Below are 12,207 nucleotides of genomic sequence, written 5' to 3'. Positions count from 1 at the left end.
AAAATTATATAAACATTTAAAATAAACATTTTATCATATATTACAGCATTCAGGGCACATGCAGGACGTTTATCATTTAGAACTCTACGCATATTCTTTCAAAGCTCAATTTTACAAAAGCTCACACTTATCATGCATATCCATAGATTTTAGGCTATACTTTGAGCTTCAAGCACAAAAATTCATTGTTGTTTTATTCAATCTTAGTAACATCATTTGTGCTTAGAAATTACATCAGTTGAGTACTGATACAAATTGTAGTGATACTAAGAGTTTCAGTTTTGGCATTGTTAACTCCAAACTGAAGTGGGTTTGTACAGATCATTGTATAGATCAAAGTTGTTTAGTGAATATCCTATCTTCAAGATAGAAGGGGTTACGTAGAAGTAATTGAAATATCCGAACATGCACAAATCTTGTGTTCTTTCTTATCAGTTATATTCTATCTGCCTTTCAGTTATTTCCGCATTTTATTAAGTTAACTGAAAGACATTGACAACAAGATTCTCGAATTCAGTTTATAACTAAACTGATTCATCCATCGAAAAGTTGGGAAAATTGTCAAGTATTTATTCAAACCCCCCTTCTAAACACTTTATCACACTCAAACGATCCTAACAAGTGGTATCAGAGCAGTTTAATCTTGTTTTTGAATATTTCGTATCAACAAATCTGATTACCATGTATTCTTTCAACAAAATTTCAATGTTTTCCAGAGAGGAATTTGATGATTGGAAGATTAGTATGCAATCTCACTTAGCTGCACAAGATGATGATATGTGGTACATTATCACTGACGGACCCATGAAAATATTGAAAGCAAATACTGCTGTTGACATAACTGATGGTGCACCACATCACATTGAAAAGTCTAGAGAAGAATGGACCGCAAAAGACAAAAGAAAAGCCAATTTGGACAATGTGTCTAAATACATTTTGTACAAGACGCTGGATAAAATCACTTTTAGCAAGATAAAGATGTGCAAAATTGCAAAAGAGATCTGGGATAAGTTGATTCAGCTTTGTGAAGGCAATGAGCAAACAAAAGAAAATAAACTCTCAGTTGCTGTTCAAAGGTTTGATAATATTAAAATGAAGACTGGGAAGTCTGTGAAAGAGTACTATGAAAGAATCACCAGAATTATAAATGAGCTGAATGCATTTGAAAAAGTGTATTCAAACAAATAAGTTGCACTGAAGGTGGTCTGAGGTCTTCCTAAGGAATGGGATGTCAAGACCATGGCTATGAGAAAGTCAAAGGACATGAATAAGGTTGAACTACATGATCTGTTTGCTGATCTCAAAGCCTATGAGTTTGAACTGCAAACAAGGGAAGGAGAGCCTTCTTCACCACAGATCACAACTGCCCTTAGTGCTCACAAAGTGAAACCAACCAGTTCAGTTGAGAAAACTGCTGATCAACTAAGTAATGACGCAATGTCATTATTTGTAAATAAGTTTGGTAAATTCATGAGAAGAAACCAAGGTTCATTCCAATGAAGTTATCAAAAGAACAACTCAAAGGAAGAACCAAACTCTTGCTTCAACTGTGGAAAGCGAGGTCACTTTATTGCTGACTGTCCAAAACCAAAGAAGTACATTAAACATTCAACTGATAAAGGGAAGAAATCAGTTGAATACAAAAGAAGAGACATGAATGATAAAAGATCATTAAAAAAGAAACATGAAGTCATGCTTGCTGAGGAAAGCAAATCTAAATGGGTAGAGAGTGATAGTGAAATATCCGAATCAGAGAGCTCGAGCAGCTTCAGTGATTATGAAGAAGAGGTTAAGTGCTTAATGGAAAATGATGCAGAACTTGAGTCAACAAGTAAACATGTATTTGACTTCAGCTCTACTGAATTTACACGAGAAGAACTCATTACCACTTTTCATGACATGGTGAATGAGTATCACAAATTTTCTCGCTCAATTGAAAACGCCAAAGCTGAGCAACCTGATCCCAAGGACAATAAAACGGAAATTGATGAGTTAGTTGAACTGTTGAGTCTAAAAAGAGAAATTGCAAAGCAAAAAGCTGAAATGATCGAGAGCCAATCCTTGATTCATCAGTTGAAAAATAAATTTCAAAACAAACTGACTTGATTTAGTCTTGGAATAAGTCATCAGTCACTTTGACTGAAACGCAGAGCTTGCAAAAATCAGTTGATGATACAACCGGTTTAGGCTTCAATAACATCGATGAAACTTCTGTCTGTGATACTAAGCCAAAGTTGAATGAACACAAAGGGAAATACATTAACTTTGTGAAATCGACAGTGGTACAAGAAATTTTTGAACCAAGTAAACATACCGTCCAACCAATTGAACATAAGGACAAAGCTAAGCGGTTTGGAATTAGATATAGCCCGAAGAGTTCAACTGATTCGAAAAACTGGTCATCTAAAAGGTACAGCTACAAAAACATGACTCTAAGGATGTCTACTACAATTACTATAATTGTAAGCCAGTTGAAAAGAGATATTGAGTGAACAAGCAGTTGACAAAGATTAAAAATCATACTGTTTCATCCACACACCACACACCTAACACACACAGGTCAGGGAAAATAATTTGGAACACAGCAAATGGAAAGTCAGTTAGACCGATCCAAGTCTGGGTTCCTAAAGGACTAATCAGTGTAGGACTCAAATAGATCTGGGTACCAAAATCATATATTGTGTGTGATTGCAGGTAACAGGTACAACAAAAGAATCAATTTGGTACTTGGATAGCGGATGCTCGCCACATATGACAGGGAATGCTGAATTGTTATCCCAACTGATCAAATACACTGGTCCAAACAATAGTTTTAGAGACTCTAAAGGTAGAACTCTGGATAAGGGTAAGCTTATCCATGGTAACATTATTATTAAAAATATCTTACTTGTTTATAATTTGAAGTATAAATTGATTAGCATCAGTCAATTATGCGACAATAATTTCTCAGTTCAGTTCAACAAACACACGTGCACAGTTAAGAACTGAACTTATGAGATCATTAAAAATGCAATCGTAGTGGCAATACTTACAAAGCCAGTTGAACTAATCAACATAATGCACCAATATGTTTTGTAGCTTCAAAATCTTCTAAAAACTGGTTGCGGCATGAAAGGTTGAAACACTTAAACTTTAAGTCTATTGCTCATCTGAGTAACCATGATCTTGTAACTAGTCTGCCTAAAATATATTTTTCAAAAGACAAAATTTGTTCAGCATGTCAATTTGGTAAACAAGTAAGATCTTCATTTAAAAAAAAGGTTGTAAATATTCCTCCAAATGCTTAGAACTGCTGCATATGAATATTTTTGGTCCAATACCAGTCATGAGTTTAGGGGAAATGAAATAGACCTTGGTAATCGTTGATGATTTTTCAAGATTTACTTGGGTTATTTTTCTTAAATAAAAATACCAAACTTCTGAACAACTGATTAAACTTTTCAAAAGATTATCAAATGAAAAATAAGTTGGTATTGCAAGAATAATGTCTGATCGAGGGACTGAATTTTTCAATCAAAATCTTTCACAATTTTTAGAAAATACTAGGATTAAGCATGAGCTCTTAGCCGCAAGAACTTCTCAGCAAAATGGTGTAGCTGAGAGAAGAAATCGAATTCTTAAAGAAGCTGCTAAATTATTGCTAGCCGATTCTGGTATTTCTTAAAGATATTGGGCAGAAGTAGTAAACACTGCATGTTACACTCAGAACAGATCAATGATTAACAAAAATTATTTAAAAACACCATATGAGATCTGACTATGAACATAAAAGTATGGTGTCTTATTTTAGAATATTTTGCTGGAAATGTTTTAATCATGATAATGAAAAAAATTATTTGAAAACCTTTGATGGAAAATTTGCAAAGGGAATATTTTTGGGTTATTAATCAGTTAGTAAAGCTTATAGAGTCTTTAATAAATGTACTTTGAATGTAGAAGAATCGATTCATGTGTGTTTGATGAATCGGGACTAACTGATAAGCAAACTGATCCAGTTGATCGCTTTACATATATAAGTTTGGAGAATTATAGTGAAGAAGAAGTTCATATCTATCGAAATCTCCTTCAAACACCAGAACCAGAGATACTGGATCAATCAGTTGAACAAGAAATTTTCCTGATCATCAGTTGGTGGAGCAAAATGATGAAATTCAAATACCAACTGAAGCAGCAGCAACTGAAACTGAAGAAAATGTTCAGTTACCAACTGAACCAGTTGCTGAAATTGATCCAACCAATGATGAATACAGATGGAAGAAATCACATCCACCAGAATTGATGATAGGTAATCTATCTGATCCGGTAAGAACTCGGAATCAAATGATTAATTTATTTATTCATTCAGCTTTCGTTTCCCAACTGGAACCAAAGAAAACTGATGAAGCTCTTGTTGATCCTAACTGGATAAATTCTATGCAAGAAAAGCTAAATCAGTTTACCTATAACAATGTTTGAAATTTAGTTCCAAGACCAGTTTCTAAAACCATTATAGGTACAAAGTGAGTCTATAGGAACAAACTGAACGAATAAGGTTCAGTTGTACGCAATAAAGCGAGGCTTATAGCACAGAGATATAGGCAAGAATAAGGAATTGATTACGACGAGACATATGCACAAGTTGCAAGACTGGAAGCAATCAGAATGTTCCTTGTTTATGCCTCATTCAAAGACTCCAAAGTCTATCAAATTAATGTCAAGTCTGCATTCCTAAATTGTCAGTTGCAGGAAGAAGCGTATGTTGAACAACCACCAGGTTTTGTTAATCACTCTCTTCATGATCATGTTTATCACTTGAACAAAGCTTTATATAGTCTTAAACAAGCTCCAACAGCTTGGTGTGAAATACTTTCAAAATTTCTAACTGATCATAATTTTACTATTGGATAAGTTGATAAGACTTTATTAAAATTTTCAAAGAATGATCATATTTTACTTGTGCAAATATATGTTGATGATATTATTTTTGGTTCAACTAACCCCAAATTATGTGAGAAATTTGCAAGTTAATGCATGAAAAATTTGAGATGAGTATGATGGGTGAACTGACGTTCTTTCTTGGTCTGCAAGTGAAGCAACTGAAAACTGGTACTTCTATCAGTGAGACCAAATAAACGAAGGAACTGCTTAAGAAATTTGGCATGGAGACGTGTGAGCTCAGCGATTAAATTAGATAAAGATGAAGGAGGAATATCAGTTGAGACGATATTCTACAGAGGTTTAATAGGTTCTTTATTATACATAACTGCTATTCTTCCTGATATTGTATTTGTTGTTTGCATGTGTGCTAGATTTCAGGCAGATCCTAAGCAATAGCATTTATCAGCTGCCAAACGCATATTGAAATATCTTAAAGGCACACAAAAGGTGGGCTTATGGTATGCTAAAAAGACTCATCTTTCAATTTAGTTGGCTATTCGGATGCAGATTATGCAGGATGTAAGTTTGATCGTAAAAACAACATTGGATCATTTCAGTTTCTAGGAGATAGACTAATTTTATGGTTCAACAAGAAGCAAACATCCATAGCAACTTTCACAACTGAAGCAGAGTATCTAGCTGCTGGAAGCTGTTATGCTCAACTGCTCTGGATCCAGCAACAACTGAAGGATTATGGAGTCATTGCAGAAGAATCACCAATCTTCTGTGATAATACAAGCACGATTGCAATTACATACAATCCAGTTATTCACTCCAGAACCAAACACATTGATGTCAGACATTACTTCATCAGAGACCATGCACTAAAGAAGGCAATAAGGCTGGAGTACATTTCAACTGAACAACAAGCAGCTGACATCTTCACCAAACCATTACACGGGACTAAGTTTTCTTAATTTCGTAAAATTCTTGGTTTAATTTATTTGTCTTAATATTAGTTGCATTATTATGTCAGCTAGTGGTGTTAGTCAGTGGTTATTCAGTTGTTTTTAGCTGTTTTTCAGTTAATATCAGTTAGGATGCAGAAGTAATTAAAACAATAAAGAATAGACAAACATTAACTGAAATAAACCTTTATTGCCTCAAACGACTAGCTATTACATTGTTTATTTCAATCTCGAGTGCATCTAGCCAATAGGTCATCAATGCGGATAGCCTGCCAGTGGAAGACTTCGTAAACTCATGGGAAAAGCAATGTTTTTCAAAGTCTTCTGCTTCTTGAGAATCATCAAGTGGAAGACACCTTCACCTGTGAAGATCTCTGAAGCCTCAGTGACGCCAAGACGCCACATATATTTAGTTTCAGTAGCCACTCGCTCTTTAGTGACAACCAGTTCTTTCTCTCGGGAGGACTGCAGCACCCGGATTTTTGTCCAGGTTGATAATGTCATTTCAAAGACAAGGCGTTCAATCTTCAGCTTTCGAGCAGTTTCAATGGATAGCTTAAACTCCTCAGACAAATCTGGTTGCTGTGAACTACCTGCTGCATCCATTTGCTGTTGCGTTAATTTTTACTATTTGCTGAAATAATCAACTGATACGGTGACTAATCACTTCATTTTTATTTATAGATAAGCTTCGAGTCATCTGAAGAGACACACTTGTTATCTCCGACGATTTAGCTTCCAAGGATAAGAATTCTCTTATATTTATGCGATATGTTTAAGGAAAAATTGTTGACTTAACTTTATATTATTTACATCATTTTATATTTGTCAGTATTGTTAGTCAACTGGATTTCAGTTAGTTTGCAAAGAGAACATTGCAATAAAACTGATGAGTAGCAATGAACTGAAATAGAAATTTTATTGATAATATCTCACTGCTATTACACGGTGTAATTCCATTTCTACTGCATCTAACCAAATGGATAACCAACTGGAAATTTCCTTAGAAATTTTATTAAAATCCTCTGTGATAAAAATTTTTTCCAGTATCATAATGTTGAGCATTAGGTCATACAGACCTTCATCGGTTACTAGGTCAGAAGTGTGAATGACGTCCACACGGAGCTTATATTTAATTTCGGTTGCCTTCTATTCATCATTTGCAACTTGCAACTCATCTATCTCTTTGAATAGTTTGCAGATCATGAACCTTCGTCCAGGTGGACATTACTTTGTCAACGACAAAGTCTTCGATATCCATCTTCCATGTTTCCACGAATGAAAGCTTTCCTGAAGGATTAGATTTGTTGGAACTATTTTCTTTGTCCATCTGTGATTGATTATATTATCTGTAAAAATGTTTTATGTCTGATAAATTTGATCTTATTTATAGATAGACTCTAATTAAAGAAACTAAAGAAGATGAAGAGATATCAAACGAATGCAATTAATTCATCGAAGATGAGATTTTCTTACTCTCTTTACTTAAATGCATCTATTTAGGGGGAATATCGATAATAAATTGATTAACTGATAAGACAATAGTCAATTGGTCTTCAACTGAACTGATTCAGTTGTCAACTGATCAATCAGTTATTGACCTAACTGATCTTATTCATAATTTGACTAATTAGCGGCTAAAATTCTATATTAAATGATATGATCGATAAGATTACACACTTAATTATGTCTTTCATTGAATAGTAATTGACTATGTGGCCCCACGTAGTCCAAGCACTTTATATTCACGATTACACACGACGTACACACATTTGTATATCAATTAATTTTGGACTCACACGTGTCCAAATAATTCGAACAGTTACCAACATAAGAAATGAACCTGATTCATTTCAGTTTCTTTACGAGCACTTCAACTTACAGAGAAAATCAAAATACCAAAGCGTTTTCTCCTACGCAGATCCTCCAACAACTCATAAATGGTAAGCCAAACTCTTGCATAGATCTTCAATGCTATGACTATTGATTTTGATTCAGTCCTCTCTGTTAAGGATGAATCCATTCAAAGTGTCTTTCTAAAGCTAGAAGCAGCTGGATTGAAGAAATTTCTTGGGTCATATACTCAGGAAATCTACTCTAAAGAGATTCAAGACTTCTACGATAACGGCTACATCACTGCTGAAGGGAAAATCACAAACACTGTCAGCAGTAAGTTGCTGGTCTAAGATGAAGAATCATTCAGCACCTTTTTCCAACTTCCGTTGGATGGTCTTTCTCTTTTTTCTGAAGTGAAAGTTGCTGATGTTGAGGAGATGCTAACACTTTTATTTGCTGATGGGAAGAAGATAAAAGTTTATGATCCCAAGAAGGAGCTCAAGTATGAATATCAGTTGCTGGAAGACATAGTTGTCAAGGGTGTTTTGGCTAAGGCGGCCTCTTTTGCTGCCCTCACCCTTGAGAAATTTCAAGTTATGGCTGCTGTGATAAATTAACGGAAACTGAACTGGTCAGCCAATATTTTCAACACTCTGAAAAATATGGTTCAGTCGACAAAACAGTCCAAAGACTATGCCATGCCTATCAGCTCCCTCTTGAAGAGCAAAGGTTTTATAGATGACTCGGCTGAGAAGTCATCCAAATACAAGGTCTTCACTACTAAGAATGTTCAGCCACCAAAGATCAAGCTGGACATTTCTCCAGAGCAGTTTCTAAAATTCAAAAAGGAGATTGGGACACAGACATCTCCCAAGTCTGTAAAAAAGGCCAAAGACTTGGCAAAGTCAAAGAAGGCAATCAAGAGGAAATTGATTGTCAGTGAAACTGAATCGGATAAAACCCCTTCTCCAAAAATTTTGAAAAAGCCAAGGACCCATAAAACCAAGCTTATTGCAGCCATTCCAGTTGAGAGACTGAAGCCAACTAGAGCTGAACATCCCATAAGTTCAATACCGATCAGGGCAGTTCCAGTTGCTCCCTCAACTGATCCTCAGCAACCTCCTCCAACTGCTCCTTTAAAGAAGACTATCATTGAATCTGGTGATAAACAAAAACAAGTTGGAGCGAGGGCACCACTGATCACTATCACCGGTCCAACTACACTACCTTTTGCAAGACCAAATGGAGTGGTGATACGTGAGAAAGTGGATTCAACAATCTTTGGGCTGAGCATAACTCATGCCCTCTCTGACCCAAAAGCTAAGGGCAAGATGATTGAAGAGCCAAGACCAACGAACCCGATTCAGACTCATATTGACCTGATATGGGAATAAATACATGATTTCTCTGAATCAAAGATTAAAGCATACAATAAATGATTCAGATTCAGGACTGAAGTGTTTTCCAAGCGATTGTAGAAGAAATAGATTTTGGAAAAATTCATCGCTTTGCAAACAATAGTGCTTAAGGTAGTTAAAGCTACGACGATTTCTCAAGCGCTGGAGAGGAGGACTTACTTCTTTGATCTGATGCGTGCCAAAAGGCAGGCTCAAGTCATAGCTCAGCTACGCAAGAATTATGATCCTACATGTCCAACTGCCTTCAATGACAAAGCAGTTTTTGATCAGTTGACCACATATCTCTTATCACTGCAGATGAAGATCAAAGATTGGGAAATGGGGCAAGAATTGATTATTCCAGCTAATTCCTAAAGTCTATCTTTTGAAGAGCAGGCTGAACCTTCGACTCATCAGCCAGAGTCATCCCAAGAAGCTGGTGCTGAATAGTCTGAGCGAGCAACTGATCTTTCTTCCAAGGATACTAAGCCTTCATCTTCTTCTCTTCCATCTCCTCCAGCAGGTCTTCAACTTTACACCGATGCTAAGTTGTCATTGGAAACCGTTGATGAAGTAATACAATCAGCTACCGTTGACATCCAACTGAATGCTAGAACTGATGAACTAGTTGAAGACCTCATCAATACTGAACAACAGCATCAGAGGCTGTAATATTCAAAGTTTTAGAACCAGTTCAGTTGCCTGCCACAATTGAACAAGTGGTTCAAGCTGAAGCTGATATGGCTCAGTTGCACTCAGAACCAACTGAAGAAGTGCCAACTAAAGAGCCAACTGAAATGTCAGATGACAAACAGATGCCCTCTTGAATCTTGTTGTCCCATCCCTGAAATGTCAGATGACAAACCAACTGAAGAGCCTACCAGCTCTACTGCTGCTCAGACTTCCACCCAATCTCAAGAACCTGAACAAGAGGTAGTTGAAGAAATTATTCAAGAAATGGTTACAATTGTGACTGAATCACCAAATAGGGCCTTGGTCATTTTCAATGAAGAAGACAGGGAGCAAGAACCAAAATCGTCTGAAGCCTTGTATCCTCACATACCAATGTCTACTGATACTATGATAGAAGATATTCAGTCCAGTATGCACAATTTAATTTCAAATATATCTGATATGAAGTCAATCAAATTGCTGCATACTTTGAAGATTGATTCCACAAAGGAGAATAAATTAAAGAGCCTACACCAAGTTACTAAGGATATTTCTTCTTTATTTATCCAATTGAATCAATTGAAAAAGGACAAAGTGACAGTTCCTGCACTTTTCCAGACTCAGGACATGCTAATCAATAGAATGGATATTGTACAAACCAGCATGACCAAGAGATTGGATCTGATGCAGGAACAGATGATGAATGCTATATCTATAGTCACCTCAGAAGTCCGTATATTATCCAGCAAGGTTGATGGGTTTGACAAAAAGGGGGAAGAAGAACAACAACTATCTAAGAAAAGATCCAGTCAACCAACTGATCAAGGACCAGCTGATAAAAGAACAAAGAAATGAAGAAGTTTAGATCAGTTAGAAGATGACATCTTTATTCATTTGAGAGTTTTGGCATATTTTTCAGTCAGTTATTCTTTTATTCTTTGTACAAATCTATGCACTGAAAGATGATTTTTTTATTCAAAAATTCTTGTATTCTTTCATTCTTTGTATGAATCTGCATTGAAAGAGTCATCAATAAAAGATTATTTTATTTACCAGAACTTGGTTTGATCAGTTCATATATTCTAAGTTTTGTAAAACACCAAAAATGGGGGAATTGTTGGAAAAAAAATTTCGGAGTTTGAAAAATTAAGCATGAAAAGATTGAACAATTGATCAAGAGAACTGAAGGTAACTGAACTGAAGATTCGTAAATCGATAGTTGCCTAAACTGAAGATTAATTCTTATATAATTCTAGGCAACAGAACTGAGCGAAACTAACTGAATTGTGTTGTCAACGGAACGATCAGTTGAGACTGATCAGTTACACTACAATCAGTTAAGAATGATCAGTTAATCCTATCGGCTAAAGAAGTCAACTGATTTTATCAGCTTTACACGTCATCATTTAAGGACGTATCCAACAACCAACAGTTTGTACAGAAGCAGTGGGAACGCCGCATTTCAAAAAAGATACAGTGTACGACTGTCAGAAGAATGTTGATGTGGCTATACAACGGATATAAATATTCTAATGCATTCATTGTTACCGTTGCAATCAAGCCTATAAATAGCCGAGAAGATCAGCTGAGAAAGACACTGAAAGAATAACACAACACATACGAAGTTAACTGAGTCATTTGATTATCAAGCCTTTCAGTTAGAACTCGACGCATATTCTTTCAAAGCTCAGTTTTACAAAAGCTCACACTTATCATACATATCCATAACTTTTAGGCTATACTTTGACTTTCAAGCACAAACATTCATTGTTGTTTTATTCGATCTTAGTAATATCATTTTTGCTTAGAAATTACATCAGTTGAACATTGATACAAATTTTAATGATACTAAGAGTTTCAGTTTTGGCATTGTTAACTCCAAACTGAAGTGGGTTTGTACAAATCATTGTATAGATCAAAGTCTTTTAGTGAATATCCTATCTTCGAGATAGAATGGGTGACGTTTGAGTTATTGAAATCTCTGAACATCCACAAATCTTGTGTTCTTTCTTATAAGTTATATTCTATCTGTCTTTCAGTTATTTTCGCACTTTTATTAAGTTAGCTGATTTACATTGACAACAAGATTCCTGAATTCAGTTTATCACTAAACTGATTCATCAATCGAAAAGTTGTGAAAATTGTCAAATATTTATTCAACCTCCCCTTCTAAATACTTTATCACACCCAACCGATCCTAACAGAAACCCATCACCTGCTGAGGAACAAACAGATGCCCTCTTGAATCTTGTTGTCCCTTCCCTGATTTTCAAACAAACAAAATCAATTTTATTTCCTAATCATTCATAATCCTTAGATAGTAAAAGAGGGCAAGAAGTGAAAAGATAAACATCGACAGATTCAAGATTCCACTTCAGAGATTGAGCGAGAAGCTGAAGAGAATTTATTTTTATTAGGACATTGATAAGGTACGTTTAAATATGTTTATAAGGGGTGTTTTTCGGTTCGATTAGGGA

The sequence above is a fragment of the Primulina tabacum genome, chromosome 9 (genome assembly GCF_025594145.1).
Source record: "Primulina tabacum isolate GXHZ01 chromosome 9, ASM2559414v2, whole genome shotgun sequence".
NCBI classification, from domain to species: Eukaryota; Viridiplantae; Streptophyta; class Magnoliopsida; order Lamiales; family Gesneriaceae; genus Primulina; species Primulina tabacum.
This window is presented reverse-complemented; position numbering follows the sequence as displayed.